Raw genomic sequence first — 20,105 nt, 5'->3', positions numbered from 1 at the left:
TCTTGAGTGGGCTAGTTGTTTGGTGTAGCTGGTGGGACAATGATAGGCAATTACTCTCAGTAGGGAGGTCCTAGATCATGCAGGTTGTGTGAGGATATTGGGATTTTATCCTGCAGGTAATGGGAGTCTTGGAAGGGTTGAAGGCAAAGCCAGGACTTGATCAGATTTGTGTTCTAGAAGACTCCTTAATGTATGTGGAGAATGAGTTGGCTGTGTGTGTGTTGAGGGAGGAGGGAAGAGATCACAAGATGACCAAACAGTGGTGGAGGCAGGGGGCTGGAGAAGAGGATGGATTTAACCAGAATGACTTACCTTGGGGGAATTCAGGGAAGAGGATTGGTGGATATGAAGAGGGGAGGGTCTCTGGGATGTAGAGAGACTGCCACATTGATGGGGACACGGAAAGAGGGGCATACTGGCGGTTGGGTGCATTGGGTGTTCAATTTGGAATGATTAATTTGGAGTAAGTGTGAGACACTCAGAGTGAGACATTCACAGAACTACCAGGGTAGAATCTCCTCTTTCAATGGGGTCCCTAATTGGGGGGGGGGGGCAGTATCTGGGTGTCTTTTCCTATCCAAAAGCTCTCCAGTTCCCAGAGGGTGATTCTAAATATACCAGAACATCTCTCACAATTAGCCTTAACCCAGACATTGAACCCCCTCTCCCCACCCCATTCATGAACCGCCTCTGGCATTTAGGTGTCTTGTAATCGTATTTTCTCTGCTTGTTAATGGACCCACTGAGGCAGTACTCCTGGGAGAGAGAAAGATTTCATTTGTCTGGGGCTGAAGAGGGAGACAGGGGTTGCTGGAGCTAATGAGGAATCAATGCCTCGTAATTGCTAATTAAATGAGCCTGGCTCTCTCCTGGGGCTATTAGTTGACTGGCTGGCCCTTGAGTGTCCACAAATTTAATTATACTCCCCAATAAACACCTGCAGCAACCATCACCCTATGGTATCTCTGTCGGGGAGACTAAGGAGAAGCAGGATCTTTATGTGTGTGCTGAAGCCATCAATTCACTTATTGATTGATGCATTGGTTTATTCTCTGATGCCTTTGTTGATTCAACAAATGTTTATTGAGCACCTGCTGTGTGCCAGGTCCTGAACTGGGTGCTGGGAACACAGCAGTGAAAATACAAACACAATCTCTGCCTTCATGGAGCTCACAGTGTAATGCAGGACAGACAGTCCTGCAGACAGATAACAAAAAAATAACTGAAGTGATGGAGAGAAGATATCCCAGGTCTATGAGAATGTATAATATAGACTTGACACGGGGAAGGGGGCAGTGTGAGGCAACAAGGAAAACTTCCCCCAATGACATGAAACTTCGGTAAGAAGGTAGCGTGAGCAGTGGGGTGCTGTGGGGGGCAGAGCTTTCCAAGCTGAGGGAATAGCAAAGGCTCTAAGTCTAGAACAAACTTGCTGTGGTGTCTGTGACTTGATTAGGATGTCATAGGGAATTGGGGGTGAGTCTTGTTGAGGTCACAACTCACCTACCAGGCACAAACTTACATCTGTCCTATAATTGGTACATGGAACTGATGGCAGGATAGGGGAGAAAAATATCATTCCTGGAAATGTTATTGAGAAGTCTCCAAAGAATTCTGGCCTAGGGAGGGCTTCAAATGCCATTCCTTCACTGATTTCCCCAGGAAAGTGTAGTAAGATGGGTATGGTCCCTGGGTTCAGACTCAGATACTTTGTATCTCCTGGCCTGTGGGAGTGTACAAGTAACATGGTCGATACAATATATGGACATTGCTGTATATTTATGGGGTGCATGCCCCTGTTTTATTCCCTCCCTTATCCTTGTGCCATGGAATTAGCCAGCCCTCCCCCTAGATGTAAATTGTTCTTCTCTGATTCCCCCGTCCCCCACGCTTGCTTGTCCACCTCAGGCGGAGGTCGATGGGAGTCCACGCTATGAGGAAGCTGTGACTTGTTGTCATAGTACATCAGAACAACAAAATCACTAGTCTTCCACACAGCACTAGACCACAACCACTCCAGTCTTCTTCGCCCCCTCTGCCCCACATCTGAGATCCCCCCACCCAGCTCTTACCCCTCACCTGAGCCAAGCCATAACATCCGGGCTTCCTGCTTCTCCACTGCCTCCTCTTTTCCGTTCCTGGTCCCCCTGGATAGAGGCAAGGTCTGATTCCCAAGGGCCCAGCTCCCACCCAGGCATGTCAGAAACATGAAATTTGGAGTTGGACGGATGTGGGGTTGACTTGCAGCTTCATTCACCCTTGGGTGCCACTCTCTGGGTCTCAGTTTCCTCAAGTGTCACCTGGGCATAAAAACACCCATGTCCTAGGGTTGAAGATGGCATATAATGTATATAAAACGCTTGGCGCAATGCTTCTACAGAAGTCTGGAAAGAGCACAACAATGTCATCTTGGCAAGCGCGCGTTCCCCCACAGTCCTACCGATTGGCCGTCTCACCTGCTGGGAATTACAGATTTATGTGTGCGGTTTCATTTCACGTGCTGATCTAGAAAATAATTCGTTGAAACATCCATTAAATGAGGGGCAAGTCTCCAGAAGCGAAAGACGTCTCAGACCACCCTCTCTTCCCCAGGCAGGGTGCGAGGTCTCCCTGGTTACCAGGGAAGCTGTCCAGTTTCCTGGTGCTGAAATGAAGTCGGCCCGCGAACCCCGCTGGAAGCTGTCCGGAGCTCTGGTGCTGAAGCAGATCGCGGTTCCCTTCGCGGACCCCGAGAGGCGCTGTCCGCGGCATCGGTTCCGAAACAGAGAGCCATTTCCTTCCGTGGTGGTCGGAGAGCTGTCCTCAGCCTCGGTTCTGAAGAAAACTTGCTTCCCTCTCCTCCCTTCGGTCACCCCATTCCCCTCTGTTCTCTATCCCTCTGACTCTCCCCCTCCCCCAGATTTCTTTATCTTTCGATTCTCTTCCCGGGGCGCTTCATAATGGCAGTGGGGGAGACACGGAGAGGTCGCAACCAGTACTCATACCTACTTCCCACCTCGTGGCTGTCCCTAGACTTACCTCCCAGGTAGTCAGCCCTGTTGGTCTCCCGCTTTCCAGACCGCCAACTTTGCCGTCTTTGTCACTTTCTTGGAAGATGTCCATGCGCTGATCTGTAAACCGGGGGTCCCTGGTCCCTCAGACCACCCCTCCCCCACGGGGCAGTGGCCTTTCCTCTGTATGCCTCACCTGCTTCCAATCTTGTGGGCAGATGCAGGTGACCAGTGGCTGCCGAGGCAGGGACGTGCACTTTTATGGGCTTTGGGGAAGGCGGAGCACCGGGAACCCGAGGAGGGGCTTCACCAGACGGCCAATGGGACTCCGCCTGGAATGCATCTCCAAAGATTACCTCATAGGCTGTGGTCTCGGCTTCAGAATAAAAGCCTGGCATCTGCCCAAAAACTGGGTTGGGATTTCCTAGAGTGGGGAGGAGCACTCACTGTGATCCTCAGGGTCTCCCCACTTGGCTCAAATTCCTCCTGGGTCTCTCACATCCAGCTTGGCCCAGAAGCCCTGGCTGGTACCGGCTTCTTCTCATCTCCACATTGTGCTATAGCTGACTCAGGAGAGAGAAAACTAGTAAACTGAGTTGGGGAAAGAACAGGGCAGGTTCAGAATATTTAAGTTCAGTTCCAGATAGGGAAACTGAGGTCTGTGAGAATGGAGGGCTCAGAAGAGCCTGGGGCAGAGGTGAGTCTCAAGACCAGATCTTTTGATTCCTCAGCTCAGAACCCACTTCATAACTTAGTTTATTGTTTTGCTTTACTGAGCAGGCTCTGAGTAAAAAAACAACCAAGCTTGAGTTCAAATCCAGATATTTCTCCTTCCTGCTGTGGGACTTTGGGCACAGTTGAACCTCTTTGTGCTTCAGTTTCCTCACCTGTGAAATGATGATAATGGTACTACCTTCTCAGAGCATTGTGATGAGAAATTCATGATATGGTGCGGATGGATGTTAGAAATAAATAATGTGGGGGGCGCCTGGGTGGCTCAGTTGGTTAAGCGGCTGCCTTCGGCTCAGGTCATGATCCTGGGGTCCTGGGATCGAGCCCCGCATCAGGCTCCCTGCTCCGCAGGAAGCCTGCTTCTCCCTCTCCCTCTGCCTGCCTCTCTGCCTACTTGTTCTCTTTCTCTCTATCTCTCTGTCAAATAAATAAATAAAATCTTTAAAAAAAAAGAAAAGAAAAGAAATAAATAATGTGGGCCAGGACTAAGATAAGCAAACTACCTGCCACAGGTGTAGAAATTCAAGACGGCACCAAAAAAACTCAGTAATCAAGATAAATAATGTTTCAATGCAATGGGTTTTTTTTTAATTTTTTATTTATTTATTTGAGTGAGAGAGAATGAGAGCACGAGAGGTAAGAGGGTCAGAGGGAGAAGCAGACTCCCTGCTGAGCAGGGAGCCCGATGTGGGACTCGATCCCAGGACTCCAGGATCATGACCTGAGCCGAAGGCAGTCGCTTAACCAACTGAGCCACCCAGGCGCCCCTCAATGCAATGTTTTAAGGAATCAAAATTAATGTAAAAAATCGGCAATGAATACATTATCAAAATTTTAAATAAAGATAGGATCCACATTACTGATTTTTCCTTTTACCTCAGGCTCCAGTGCAGCTTGGCATGGCAATAGAAACATTGTCTAGACATGGTAAGTTTCCCAATAATGAAGCTATTATTATTTTCTGAGACGTTCCACCCCTTTACCTAATCAACCAACTTCTGTTGTATTAGGTATGGGGTGGGTGGCACATACATGAATTCAACAACCAAGCTTGTCTTTAGGGAGGGTGAAGACATGAAAGTATAACTATACTCAGATGTAGTATTTTGACAATAGAGGGATTTGTGTCCTAGCTTGTGCTCTCCCAGTATGAAAGTCCCCTAAAGGGGCTGCTCATTTTGTGGAATTTGAACTCACAAATGAGCCGTCTGAATATCACCCATGGAACCAGGAGCATCAGATGAGGCACTTAGCATTTGTCAACTATGAAGCCCCATCCAAGGGTTAATTCCAGTGATGCACTGGGGAAAGTTTCAGTCAAATCCATGGGGAGTGGCTGCAGAAGCTATGTGGAATTCTGACACATAGTAGGTACTTAACAAGTCCACTGTCAAGTGTGTGATTCCAGTGAGCTCATCTGAAACGCTCTAATTCCTCCATTCTGCTTCCCACTCAGAGGCCAGTTATGGCTTCACAGTTCCAAAAGGAGGAACAGGGAGCTTGCTACAAAGGGAAGAAGAATAAATGGGCATGCAGCCTAGAGATAGCTGCCTTGTTTGTTTATTTGTTTCCCCCCTTTTTCTTTTAACCATTTTATTTATTTATTTTTTTAAATGTTTATTTATTTGAAATAAAATAAATAAAAAAATAAAAATAAATGTTTATTTATTTGAGAGAGAGAGAGAAAGAGAAAGAAAGGGTACAGGGAGGAGGGGCAGAGGGAGAGGGAGAGAGAGAATCTCAAGCAGACGCCCCGCTGAGCCCGACTCGGGGCTCGATCTCCTGACCCTGAGATCATGACCTGAGCCTAAATCAAGAGTCAGATGCTTAACCAACTGAGCCACCCAGGCGCCCCTAACCATTTTATTGTGAAAAAAAAAAATTCCAACCCACAGGAAAGTTGCAAGAATCGTGCAATGAACTTCCACGTCATCTTTATCTAGATTCACCCACCCATTGTTAACATTTTGCCACATTTGCTTTATCTTTGTCTATTTCTTTACGTATATCTTTGTATCTGTCCCAATCCTGTAAGTTGCAAACAAAACTGCCCCTTCATTCCTAAATACTTCAGCATGCATCCCCCAAGATCAAGGACAGTCTCCTATGTAACCCTAATTTAATGATCAGCCAATAAGTTAAAATTGTTACAACACTCCTGTCTAATCCCTGGCCCACATTTCAGTTTCACCAGTCATCCCAATATTGTCCCTTATGGCATTTCTCCCCAAGCTGGGATCCAAATCAGAATCATGCATTGCATTTCATCATCCTGTGTTTCCCGTCTCTGTCACAGAGAGGTGGGCTTTGTAGTAGCAAGTGATTCTTAGACCCTAGGATTCTCCTCTCAGTCCAGGGATCTGGCTTATTCACTGTCCTCCATGAGGGTGTGCTCTATACCCTGTGTCTGCCCCCCCTTCTTTACAACAAGAGGTTTTTTTAGAGGATTTCTTAAGTCTCTTTCTCCTCCAACATTCTAGAAAGACACAGCCATATATACACAGCCCCAAGCCTACTTTGTGAATTCAATCACTCCGTAAAAAATATTTTTGAATGCCTGCTATGTGCTATGTGAGAATACAGCAGGGAACCAAGCTGATGTGATTTTTGTCCTCCATTTAGTGCAAAAGACGGACAATAAGCAAGTAAACAAATAAAAGAACAATATAACTTCACACAGCAATGACTGCTATGAAGATAATAGATTGGGGGATAGAGCAAGAATTTCTGTCAAGGGCCAGAAAGTAAACATTTTCAGCTTTGCGGGACAGCCAGTCTCTTGTGGCTACTTCACTCAAAAGCAGCTTTGGAGAATACATAAATGAATGGGTGTGACTGTGTGCCAATAAAACTTTATTTATAAAAATAACAGCAGCTTATTTGAATCAAGGGCTGTAATTTGCTGGCCCCATGGTAGCACGTGAGTGGCTGGTGAGAGGGACATTGTATTAGCCTGGATGGTTGAGGAAAGTCTCTCTGGGGTAGGACCACTTGAACTGAGTCCTGAACTATGAGAAGGACATGGCCAGGAGGAAATGTAAAGGGCAAGTATCAGGCTGCAGGAACAGTGACTGCCAAAGTTTTGGGTGGCGGTGCAGGGATTGAGGAGGAACAGGCCCTGATGGGTGTGTAGGAGAATGATCAAAGGTGGAGGGGACTGGCAGGAATCATAACCAGAGGGAGGTCTGGTCATTCATGCTGGGAGCAGGTCACACCCGAAAACCTTTCTTCCTTTCTCTCTTTCTCCCTGAGCTTTTACTTTGTGCCGGGCTCCATTTCAAACCATCTACATGCCATGAATTCCTAAGGCCTTGGGACAACCCCATAAGGTAGCTACAATTGTTGTCCCCATTTTTAAAAGATTTTTATTTATTTATTTGAGAGAGAGAGAGCACCAGGAGGGAGAGAGGCAGAGGGAGAAGCAGGCTCCCCGTTGAGCAGGGAGACGGATGCGGGGCTTGATCCCAGGACCCTGAGATCATGACCTGAGCCAAAGGCAGACACTTAACCGGCTGAACCACCCAGACACCCCTGTTGTTCCCATTTTACAGATGAAGAAACTGGGGCTCAGAGAGACTAAGTAGCCCAAGGCCACCTGGAAAGTGAGCAGCAGAACTGGGATTTGAACACAGCCCTGTCTCTTGGCTCTAAAACTCATGCTCCTGACCATTCCCCACCCTATCATTGTCTTCTTCTGGGGTCCCCCTCGTACCTCCAGGAGAGCAGAGAATGACTTTACACCTAGGATTCCAAGACTCTCTTGCCAATTCCTCTAAGCTCCAGATATGATAGGTACTGGTTTTAGAGACATGACAAGAGGCTCAGAAAAGGGGAGGGGCCTGCCCAGAAAGTGCAATGAGAAGGGTTTGGAGCTGGGATGCAGACCGTCGTCCATGAACTCCAAGATCAAAGCTCTTGTCAATTGTCCACTCTCTTCTCTGTCCCTTTCCAGAGGTCCTTCATGAATATATAAACTCCCACATCATTCTCCCCCACCACACACACATCTTTTTAAAACCTTTTTAAGAGTTCTTTTTTAAAGCCAAGTATATTGGAGTTAACTGATGCATAGCAACATTCATATTTTCAGATGTACAGTTCTATAAATTTTGACAAATGCACAGTCATGGATCCAATGCCATAATCAAGATACAGAACAGTTCCATCACCCCAAAAAGTTCCCTCATGCCTCTGTATCGTCCATCCCCACCCCACTCCCCTAGTGCCTGGTAACTGCTGATCTGATCTCCATCATTATAGTTTTGCCTTTTCCAGAATGGCATTTAAATGGAATACACGGTGTGCAGCTTTCTGTGTCTGGCTTCTTTCACTCATAATGCTTAGGACATTCATCCATGTTGTTGTGTGTATCAGGAATTAGCTCCTTTTTATTACTGAGTAGCATTCCATTATGTGAATGAACTACAGTTTGTTTATCCATTCACCAGTGCAGGGACATTGGGTTCAGGAACATCTCTAGGTCTTGGAGATTATGAATAAAGCTGCTATAAACATTCATGTACAGGTGTTTGTGCAGACAGTATGTTTTCATTTCTCTGGGGTAAATACTGAGGAGTGGGTTGGCTGGGTAACACAGTAAGGACATATTTGACTTTATAAGAAACTGCCAAACTTATTTTCCAGAGCAGCCATGTGACTTTGCATTCCCGGGGACGGTGGATGAGATGTTCCAATTGCTCCACGTCTTCATTAGCACTGGGCATTGTCAGCTTGTTTTTTAGTCACCTAATAAGTGTATTGTGTCTTCTCCCTATTTTAATACAGAAAGTAGCATTCTATACACATTTTGTAAAACGTGTTATCTTTAATTTATTAGTTTATGTAGGAGAACAAGACATAATCCTCAACAAAAAGTCTAGTTGGAGGGACAGATAGTCCCTGTCTATTATAACTCAGATTGAACAAAGCTGTAAGGGAGGAACCTCTGGGCACTGGGGGAGCCCAGGGGACTCACCTGCTCCAGTCAGGGTTGAGGAAGGAGGGGGTAAACCAAGGATGGCTCCCTGGAGGAGGTGCCACTGTCTAAACTGAGACCTAAGGCTGAGGAGGAGCGAGCTGGGTGAAGTTGCAGGAAGTGTATTCCTGACAGGAAGAACAGCATGTGCAAAGGCCAGGAGGAGACTCTGGACGTGGCACATTTGGACCCAGGACCACTTGGTTGCAGAGTCCTTCCTCCTCCTACCTCTTTCTGCCTGCTTTGGGTCAGACTGATCCATTTAAACAGAGGTGGTGACCTTCCCTTGCAAACACTGACACCTTAGGAGGCCCCATTCCGCCTTCCAGAATAATCATAGCTGGCATTTTTTAATCACTTGCTGTGTCCGCACTAATTTGGGCTCTGCCCTCGCCATCTTGCTGGGAATCTCAGCTTCACAGAGAGTCCCCTTTGTTCCATTTTCTCCCCTCTGGGTCCCCGGGATCTGCAGCATTTGCCTATGTTCTAGGAGAAAGGCAGGTGCAGGTGGGCAGAAATGAATGAATCTCTTTAGAAAATGTCCCCCATGAGACTCCAGTTAGGAACAGTAGCTAATTATCTCCTGGGATAATAAACCAGCAGTGAGTATTAATTAATAGCTCATCATGGTAGAAAAAAAGGCTTAAGAATAAGGGTCTGGGATGATTCTTCCTCCCTGTCCTCTGCCTTACACATACACACACACACACACACACACACATACAGCCCCTTCCTCATCCGTTACTATAGAGACCTCTCTTTCCTACCACCCTCATGAGCATTTACAAATCGAGACTGCACAGATGGTGGCCTCAGCAGGCCTGTTGTTCTCTCTTCTAAGGACAATTTCTGGAGCCCTGAGGATTAAGGAAACAGGGCTACTCTGGACAACATCTGCCTGGGGCCCCGAAACCTGACCCTCAAGCCCAGGCAGGGGGAGATTAATGGAGGCATTTACCCAGAAGGAGCAGAACACACAAACAGGACCACACACAGGTCGCCCTCCCCACCTGAGGCTTCCAGGGAATCCCTAATGAAGGTCTCAATCCGCAACCCCCTGAATGAGAATCACAGGCACTTTTAACACTTCAGACTCTGAGAGAGGAAAGAATCTTGCAGTGTGTGTCCTGGAATTATTACCATATATAAACTAGTGTTTCCTGAGCATCTATTTTGTGCCAAGCCCTACACATTTTATGCATAACAAGTGCATTCTGAAGCCTTTTGTGTATAATAATCATGATGATGCGGATGCTCTTTTATTTGAGCTATATGCTAAGAGTTTTATATACCATGTAAGGGCAAGAATCTGACCCATTTTAATGCCCATTTACTTCCCAATGTGTAGAATGGTTAGTCACTGAATGAAAGACTGAATGAATGATCTCAGTTGCTCTTCACACCCACCCTGGAGCATGTTAACTAAATCCCATTTTTCAGATGTGGAAGCTGAGGTTCAGAGAGGGGGGGAAACTCCCACCAAGAATGCCTAGCAAGGAAGGGAAGAGGAAAGGTCCGAAGGAGGTCTTTCTGTTACAGAGCCCCCTATCCCTCATGTTGATGAGGCCCAGAGAGGGAAAGCAACTTTGTTCAACTCACAAAGCATGTCAGGGATCCAGCCAGGATGAGAATCCAGCTTGCCCACCCCTTCTCCTGTGTGTTTTCCTTTGGTCCTCTCTTAATCCCTTGCAGCCTTGGCACCAAGCGCAATGGCCCACAAAAAATACTGGGTTCCAATAGATATCTGCAGATGATGCTGTGAGTGCTAGGTTCGGGCCTTCCAGAATCTCCCCAAAACCCTTCTCAGGCAGTTATCTGTTTCAGTCTCACATTCCTCCGGGAGGCCAGGACACGGAGAGCAAAGAAGTGGGGAGAGCTGCCATTTGACGCCAGAACGCCCACTTATAGTCATGTTCTGTGGCTGGTGTCTGTGTCCTGAGTGGGACCAGCCCCCAGCCTCTGAAAGGTGGCTCTCGAGCTGCAGAGTCAAGGACGAAAGCTAACTCTCTCCGGGCCTGGTTTCCACTCCAGCACTCAGTCCTGGAAGAACCTGGAAAGAAGAGCAGAACAACGGGTTCTACCATCTCAGCTTTTGGAGGTGCTTTAGAAACGGGTATTGACAAAATTTCTGGTACAACCCTCCCCCTCAACTGTCCTGCCTCTGACTCTCCATCCTAGTGGGGGGGTGGGTAAGGGATGGGAACAGAATTGCTGGCAACCACAGTGGTAGAGGGGAGCACATCCTTAGCTTAGGCAGAGACTAAGATGTGTGTGTGTCAGGAAAGTCCCTCTGAGTCTGTGCCATTGGTGCAGAGACAGAAAAGGTAAGAAAGAGCCAATCAGCAGGCACAGACTTCCAGGCCAAGGGAGCAGCAGATGCAAAGGCCCAGAGGTGGGCAGCAGATGCACTGGAGAAACTGAAAGCAGGCCAGACATACCCTCCTCTCCACTGAGATCCTGGGCCACTTCCTGTGGCCAGTGACATAGTTGGTCCTTGGAGCCTGCATTCTCCATAATGAGGATGAGGACTCAGACCCACAGCAGGGCTCAGTCCACAGTAGGTGCTCAATTAATGTTTGTTGTTGAAAGAAAGAAGGAACAGTGCAAGGAACCAGAAGGGATTGAAGGGATTAGCCAGTCCAGGAATCAGAAACTCAAATGCCTGCAGGAGCCTTTTACATGAAGACCTCCCAAAACAAAAGCATTGCATAAGGAAACAGACTCCGGGGGCAGCCAATTCAGCATGGGGCCTCTTACCCCATCCCTTTATATTATCTACGGGGGTGGGGGTGGTGGGGAATAAAACAATTCAGAGCCATTAAACCGCACTTGGAAGTTCTCACAGCTCATAACTGAGAGCTGGACCGTGATGATGATTAGCTTCTGTTTACTGAATGCCTGCCATATGCTTCACATGCATTCTCTCAATAAATACTTACAACCCCCACGAACAAATACCGGCATCCCCCGATTTGTTTTTTTAACTGATGAGAAACCAGAGGCTCAGAGAGGTTAAGGGATTCGTCTAGAGTCACACAGCGGTAAATGGGAGAGACTGGATTCGAGCCCCGTCCGCTCAGAGCTAAGTCTTTATACAGTTCCAGTCCCTTCAAAAGCTAAGCTTTCCATATTTTTGTGCCGGAGGAAACCGACACTCAAAGGAGTGTGTGTGTGTATGTGTAATTCAATACAGCCAACAGTTTTGAGACCCCAAATCTTTTTGGGTTTTTTTTTTTTAAAGATCTTATTTATTTATTTGACAGAGACACAGAGAGAGAGGGAACACAAGCAGGGGGAGTGGGAGAGGGAGAAGCAGGCTTCCCGCGGAGCAGGAAGCCCGATGCGGGGCTCGATCCCAGGACCCCGGGATCACGACCTGAGCCGAAGGCAGACACTTAACGACTGAGCCACCCAGGCGCCCCGTGAGACCCCAAATCTTAAGAATCAAACCCATTGATCTGATTCGCGCCCTCAAATCCAGATATCCAAACTGGAGGCTAGGGTTCCCCACCCCCACCGCAAGCGCTCCAACCCCCCCCCCCCGCCCTCCCGCACTAGGTGTACACAGTAGGCGCTTAATGAGCGCTTTGATGGCGTTCACCCACGCAGCGGGCGAGAATGCTGGAGGGAGAGGGTCCTGCTTCCCCGCCCTCCGCACTCAGCTCCTCGGGGCCCGCCCAGCCCCCAGCCCCAACCCCCGCGCACAGCGGAGCTCTCCCTCCGCAATTACGGTAATTAGCTCCGAGCAGCCCGCCGGGGAGGGAGGAGGTAGGGAGGCGGACTTTGGCCCGGGCTGACCTGCTTCCTCGCGGGCCCCCGGATTGGTCCGCGCCGGGCACGTGACGCGCGGCGCGGACTTGTTGCTGGGCATCCCGGTGTTGCCGGGGCAACGCCTGCCGCGTGTCCTCTCCGCCAAGTGCCGCGGAGAAGTGGCTGAGACCCTCGGCGGGAGGCGAGGAAGGGGGGCCGGGGGGAGTGAGGCTAACTGCCTCCCTCCCCTAGCTCTCACCAGGCTCCAGTCCCCCCAGTCCAGTCGCCTTAGACCCCCACGGACGTTGACATCCACGTGGGTGGTCACAGCCCGAACCAGGGGGCACGCACGCAGCCAACAGGAACAGGACCCATGCCAGCGATCCCCCCGTCCCCATTACCACCATGAGCAGACAGGGTGTGCAGACAGAACACAGACGCACAGAGCCTGCATTTTACAAACAGTTACTGAAAACCCACGAGGCTCACAGCCTGTGTTCGGAGGGGGGTGACACTAGACAAGAAATGAGACAGTCCCCATTCCCAGTCATCATCCTCATCACAAGAGCCCCTGCACCTGAGCACCCCCATGTGCAGGGCCTCAGCTAAGCACTTTACCTGTATCTCCTGCTCATGACCCTCCTATATTAACCCCATTTTACAGATGAGGAAACCAAGCTTAAGCATGGGACCAGCACCTAGCTAGGAGACAGGGACTCCACCTCCACGAGTGTCTAGTAAAGCTCTCACGGTCACTTTATAAAACTTACTCTGATAATAATAATAAAGTTAGCTATTGCTGCCTAACAAATTACCCCAAAACATAGTGGCTTAAAATATTTATTATCTCACAGCTCTGTGACTCAGAAATTGAGGTATGGCTTAGCTGGGTGCTCTGCCTCACAGCTTTGGAGACTGTACTGAAGGTGTGAGCCAGGATTGAGGTATGACTGGGGAAGGATCCACTTCCAAACTCACGCGGTTGTTAGCAGGACTCAAGTTTTTGGAGGGCCCTTGGCAGGAGGCTGCCCTCAGTTCTTTGCCACGTGGGTCTCCCCAACACGGTGGGTTGCTTCATTAAAGCATGCAAGTCCAGGAGACAATAGTCTGCGAGCAAGATGGAAGTCGCTGTCTTTTATAACCCAATTATGGAAATAGCATCATATTACTTTGTGTGTGTTTATTGTAGATACATATATAGCTCAGAGCTAAGCTCCTAAAACCCTTGGAATTTCCTAAGTGATAAGAGCAAGAAAGGTTATCCAGTGGCTGGTGATTTAATCAATTGTGCCTACATAATGCAGTCTCCATAAAAATTCCCTAAAGCGTGGGGTTTGGAGAAGTGGGTTGGTGAGCACACGGAGGCACTGGGACGGCATGGAAGCTTTGGACCCTTCCCCGTACCTTGCTCTGTGTGTCTCCTCCATCCGACTGTTGCTGGGTGTATCCTTTTGTAATAAATGGTAATCTAGTAAGTTAACTGTTTTTCCTGAACTTTGTGAGCCTCGCTGGCAAATTATCCAACCTGTAGCTGGTAGGTCAGGAGCACAAGCGACAACTTGGACTTTGGATTGGAGTCTGAAAGGGGTAGTTTTGTGGGACAGAGCCCCTACCTGTGGGATGTGAGGCTGTCTCCAGGTAGATGGTGTCAGGATCTAGTTAAATTGCAGGACAACCAGCTGGTGTCTGAGACTTGCTTCATGTAGGGAAAAAACCCCACAATTTGGTGTCAGGAAAGTTGAGCATGTTCCTTTCCTGCTCTGCCTTCTAAGGTTCCCTATAGCGCTCAGGGTAAAGTCTAGGCCTCAGTTTACTCATCTGCAAAACGGGGCTACCACCAGCATCAACCTCCTTGGGATGTAGTGAGAATAAAATTAGTTAACACAGGGAAGGCACTTACGCAGTGCCAGGCACAGAGTTTGCACTCAATAAATGATAGTGATCATGATTATAGTTATCTTCATGACAAGTATCATCTTAAGCACAGTTTTTGTAAGCCTTTACATATCCCCGTCTCATGCTCCCAGAGATTCTGGTGTGCTGTCCCCCTAGTCAAAAACTTCCCTTTTGTGCCTCGGATATTTAATTTCTTCTTCTGTAAGATGGACATAGTGACAGGACCTACCTGACAGGTTTAAGTTTAAAAAAAACAAACAAAAAACCCATGTGTGAAGTGGTTAACCAATGCTGGGGACATAGTAAGTGCCCAGAAAAATTTTGGTTAGTATTAAATACTTCTTTTTAAACTTCTAATTTTTTTTTAAATATTTTTTTTAAAGATTTTATTTATTTATTTGACAGAGAGATACACAGCGAGAGAGGGAACACAAGCAGGGGGAGTGGGAGAGGGAGAAGCAGGCCTCCCGCGGAGCAGGGAGCCCGATGCGGGGCTCGAGCCCAGGACCCTGGGATCATGACCTGAGCCGAAGGCAGACGCTGAACGACTGAGCCACCCAGGCGCCCCTAAGATTTTTTATTTTTTATTTTTTTTTAAAGATTTTATTTATCAGAGAGAGACACAGCGGGAGAGGGAGGAGCAGGCTTCCCGCCGAGCAGGGAGCCCGATGTGGGGCTCGATCCCAGGACCCCGGGATCATGACCTGAGCCGAAGGCAGACGTGTAACGACTGAGCCACCCAGGCACCCCTTAAACTTTTAATTTTGAGGTGACTGTAGATGTCATATACAGTTGTAAGAAATAACCCATGACCCAATGATAACACCTTGCAAAACTGTGGTATAACAGCAGGTCCAGGACACTGACCTTGAACATTTCTGTCAAGTTCCTCCCATCTCACCCCCTTAGCCCCTGGCAACAATGAATCCTTCCTCCATTTCCACAAAGTTGCCATTTCAAGAATGTTCTATAAATGGAAACATACACCATGTAACCTCTTGGGATTGGCTTCTCTCACCCCTCATGATTCTCTGGAGATCCATTTAGGCTGCTGCATGTTATCCCAAGCTGGTTTCTTCTAACTGCCAAGTAGTTCCATATATCGATTTTTCATTTTTATTTTGAAAAGAATATCAAAAGTTGCAAGAATAGTATCATGACCTCTTGGCTCCCCACTGCCCCACTTAGTCACGTTCACATTTTCATATCCGCACCTCGTCATTGCCACCAAGCCCCTTAAGAGACTTGGCGCCTCTAAGAAAAAGGCCGTTTCTTTTCTTTTCTTTTCTTTTTTTTAAGATTTTATTTGTCAGAGAGAGAGAGAGCACAAGCAGGGGGAGCAGCAAGCAAAGCAGGCAGAGCAGGCAGAGGGAGAAGCAGGCTCTCCATTGAGCAAGGAACCGGATGTGGGAATCAATCCCAGGACCCTGGGATCCTGATCTGAGCCGAAGGCAGACGCTTAACCGACTGAGCCACCCAGGCGTCCTGAAAAGGCTGTTTTCTTACATAATGAGGATACAACAAATTCATGAACTCTAACATTGAGTCTATATTACTATCCAGTATGTAATCCATATTCAAATTCTGCCAACAGTCCACATCGTACTCTTTATGGCTCTTTTCTTTTCCAATCTGGGGTCTAAACAGAATCATACATTGTGTTTGGTGTTCCTGTCCATGCCGGCTATCTTTGCTCTCCATTACATTCGAAAAGAGCAGAGAAGTTGTTTTGTAGATGGTTTTGTTTTGGATTTGTCCAGTGGTCCCTCCAACTCCTTTTATTCTTTTAACAAGCACTTATTGAGTACCTACTGTATGCCAGGCACTGGTGTCATGCAGGACACAGGATCTCCCAGCTGTGTAATAAAACCATTGAGTGGATGGGTGGTAGTGACACCTTGAAATTTCCAGCCCTTCCTGGCCAAATGTCTGGCTCTACCATTCACTCGCTGTGTGACCTTGCATTGGACATTTTCCCTCTCTGGGTTTCAATTTCTCATATGGAAAATGTGGCTGATGCTAGTCTTTATCATTCATGGGGGGGTTCTGAGAAGCCAGTGGACTAGCATCATGGCGAGACTGGTAAATACTGAATGCACACTAAAGAAAGTTAACTCTTGGGGTTTTTATTATTCTGTGACTCTAGTTCAGGGTCTCTCCATCTCGGCATTGCTGATATTCAGGGCCAGATCATTCTCTAGGATGGGGTCGTCGTGTGCATTGTAAGGTGTTGAACAACATCTCCTACCTCCACCCACTCGATCCCAGGAGCTCCTTCTCCTAAATTGTGACAGCCACAAGTGTCTGCAGACCACCAAGTGTCCCCTGGGGAGGAGAATCACCTGTGGGTGAGGACCACTGACCTACGATACGTGATTTTAAAGAATGCCAGTGATTGGAACAATCCGCAGTTAGATAAAACACAGCTAGGATCTGAGAGGGGCCAATGAGTCTAACGTCACTTTCTAAACATCCTGTAGCTTAGGGTCTCTGGTTGCACAGGGTAAGATTTCCCAAGCAGTGGTCAGACACTCCACTTGCTCCCCAGCTTGCCTGGGCCCCCAGAGCACCACCCCAGCCCCCAGCTCATCTGCTGTATCTCTGAGGGTCTGGGTGCCCCAGCCGTGAGAACAGGGGCTCAGGTTTCTGTTCCGGGCAGCTGCTGAGAGGCCCCAGGCAGGTGAAGGGTTTGGGAGTGAAGTTCTGCTGACGAGGATGGAGTCCGGTAATCCCTGGGTTGCTCTTGTCTCTTGCAGAGTGTCCCAGCTCACCTGTGACAGCCGGCTCAGGGACCCAAGAAACAGGGAGAGTCTGCGTAGGTGCGCGGTCACATAAGGTTGTGTTCCGTGTTTCTGGAGACATTTTTGGTGGGAGGTGCTACTGGCATATAATGGGTGGAGGCCAGGGATGCCGCCAAGCATCCTACATCGCACGGGATGGTGCTCCCACAAGCAGGACACCTCCAGCCTCAAATGTCAATAGTGCCGAGGTAGAGGCACCTCAGTCTGTGTCAGTGGGAAGGGGTCAAAACCAGGTCTGCACACACATCCTGCCTTCAGCCAAGCACAAGCACACGCAACCACTGGCCACAGCATTCTCTTCATCTTTTCAAAAATAATCTTATGGGTTGTCTTTTCCTCATTCAATGAGTGCATGTTCTTTTCAGATAATTTAAAAACTAGGGAAAAACAACAAGGAAAATAAAAGTCACCCACGACCACCCCATGAGAGGGAGTTGCTGCCAGCAATTTCTGACATCCTCCCCCACTTGTCCCTAATATATCTGTTCTCCTTCCTGTGTTTACAAAAAGGGAATCATCTAGCACATTATTGTCCTTTGTAGATGGAAAATGTCTTTTCATGACTTTAAATTCTCTCCTATGCTTTATTTCCTGATTCAGCTCTCCCACAGTTTAAGTAATGAGTGCCCATTGCTGGACATCTAGGTCGTTCAGTTTAGGGGTGAAGCAACTTTGTGACCGAGCTCTTTGTACAAGTTCACATTTCTTTCTTTAAGGGTGAGTTGTCAGAGATAGAAATGTCATATCAGCAAACATGTTCATTTTATTTTTTATTTTTTAATTTTTTTATCAAATGTATTTTTTAAAAAGATTTTATTTATTTATTTGAGGGAGAGAGTGAATGAGAGAGAGCACAAGCTGGGGGAGGGGCAGAAGGAGACGGAGGAGCAGACTCTCCACTGAGCAGGGAGCCTGATATGGGACTTGATCCCAGGACCCTGGGATCATGACTTGAGCCAAAGGCAGATGCTTAAACTTCTGAGCCACCCAGGTGTCCAAACATGCTCATTTTAAAGTATTGCTTAAATGACAGCTTATCTACCATCCCCAACTGCAAGACAGTTGATAACCTCATTATTCAGCCCAAACGCAATTTGTGAATAAAGGTAAAGAGGGACATGAAGAGGAAAAGTAAATGTTTCAGTTAGTCCCACCACCCAGTGCAATCTCTCTTGACAGTTTGGAGCACATCCTGCCAGAGCCTTTTCTGTATGGACGCAAACCCATGTTCATGAACTTCACTTCTGCAGAAGATGAACTCACTCTGTTCTTAACCGTAAAACCCCCCTTTAAAATGAGTAAGACCATCTCCACTCCCTCTTTTTTTTTCTGTTCTAATCACACCAGAAGCCTGGGCCCCATCTGACTCATGTTTCTCTTGGTGGCATGACCTGATGGTTGGAAATCTCTTTATTCATTTGCTCGTTCAGCAAACATTTATTGAGCACCTCCTGTGTGCCAGACATTGTTCCAAATGAGCAATGAACAAGATAGACAAACATCCCTGTCCTCATGGGGTTCATTATCTAGAAAGGGAGCTATAAACACTAAACAAGGAAGCACCTTAACATTGGGAGTTGGAAAAAAGTATAGGGTAACATGAGTTAGCACTTAACAGGTGAACAGGGCAGGCATCTCTGACAGGGTGACGCCGGAGCTGAGACGGAAGAATGCATTGGCACAACTAAGAGAAGCAGTGAGGAGATTAGTACTGGAGGTGAGCACAGCATGTGCAAAGGTCCTGGGATGCAAGGAATGTGGCCCAAATGGGTGCAACCAGGCCTGTGTGGAGCAAAGTGAGTCAGAAGGATCCTGGCTGGAAATGTCACTGGGAGGATCCTGATTTTGACACCAGCTGAGACTAGGCTAGGTGTGGAGAAGTGGGACTTGGGTTGGAAACAGAGGAAGTATCAAGGGAACTCCCAAGATTCTGGCCTTTGAGGCAGGACAGATGGTGGTGAGCTTTCATAAGGGCTAGGTTTATAGGGGATGGAGCATGAGTTCAGGTTTGAAGGCACTGAGGTATCTGTTAGTGGAGGGGCTGCTGAGGAGGGATCAAGAGGCCAGGTGGGAAGTGGCTGAGAGACTGGGCTAAAGGAAAAACTCAGGAGTATCAAAAGTATCGCAGAGGGACAGGCAGGGTGAGGGGCAAGGGGGTCTAACAGCCTGAGCACCTGCTTTGGGGCCTGGGAGAGCAGCCCCAAGTCCCCCCCGGCCACCACCACCACTGGGACCCCTTCCTCCAGCACCAGAATAAGGGCAGAGCCTGGAGAGGAGCCTGTGAAGGTTACACTTGTGGATCCCAGTACAGCTTTATTTCTTTTCCCTTCCAGAACTTTCAATATATTACTATGCTTACTAAATTCAAAGCCAGAAAAACTTATAGAAAGGCAGCAAATGTTTTCTTCAAACACAGAGACAGAGACAGAGACAGAGAGAGAAGGGGAGTGGAGGGGAGGAGAGGGCAGGGGAAGAGAGAGACAGAGAGAGAGAGAGGGCAGGGGAGGGACAGAGCAAATGGCAAATGCAGGTGATGTCCTCCTGAAACCATGGTGACCAGTAGGATTTGGTGGGGGGCACTGGTCATATTAAAAATAACTCACTGTGTGGATTTTTCCAGCATGGGTTAGTGCATGCACAAGGCAGTGTGTGTGTGCATATATGTGGAGGTTCTGAATGTGTGTGTGTAAGTGACTGCATGCATGGATTGCAGGCCTCTGTGTGTGTGTGTGTGTGGTGCATGGATTTCACTACATGGGTGTGACTTTTATAGAGATGTTCAAAGCTGGGTGTGGACACATAATGAGTCCCATGTGTTTTTGAGTGCTCCTTTCCAGGCACTTGTGTGAGAAGTTGCAGGCTTATCTTCATGGGTGCATGAATGGGTTATGTATGTGCAACTCCAGAAGTGTATACACAACATACTTAGGTGTGTGTGCACGAGGGGAGCTTAAAGTAAAA

This window comes from Leptonychotes weddellii, chromosome 1, assembly GCF_054177405.1.
Source record: "Leptonychotes weddellii isolate Sample4059 chromosome 1, ASM5417740v2, whole genome shotgun sequence".
Taxonomy (NCBI): Eukaryota; Metazoa; Chordata; class Mammalia; order Carnivora; family Phocidae; genus Leptonychotes; species Leptonychotes weddellii.
Note: the sequence above shows the minus strand (reverse complement) of the source record.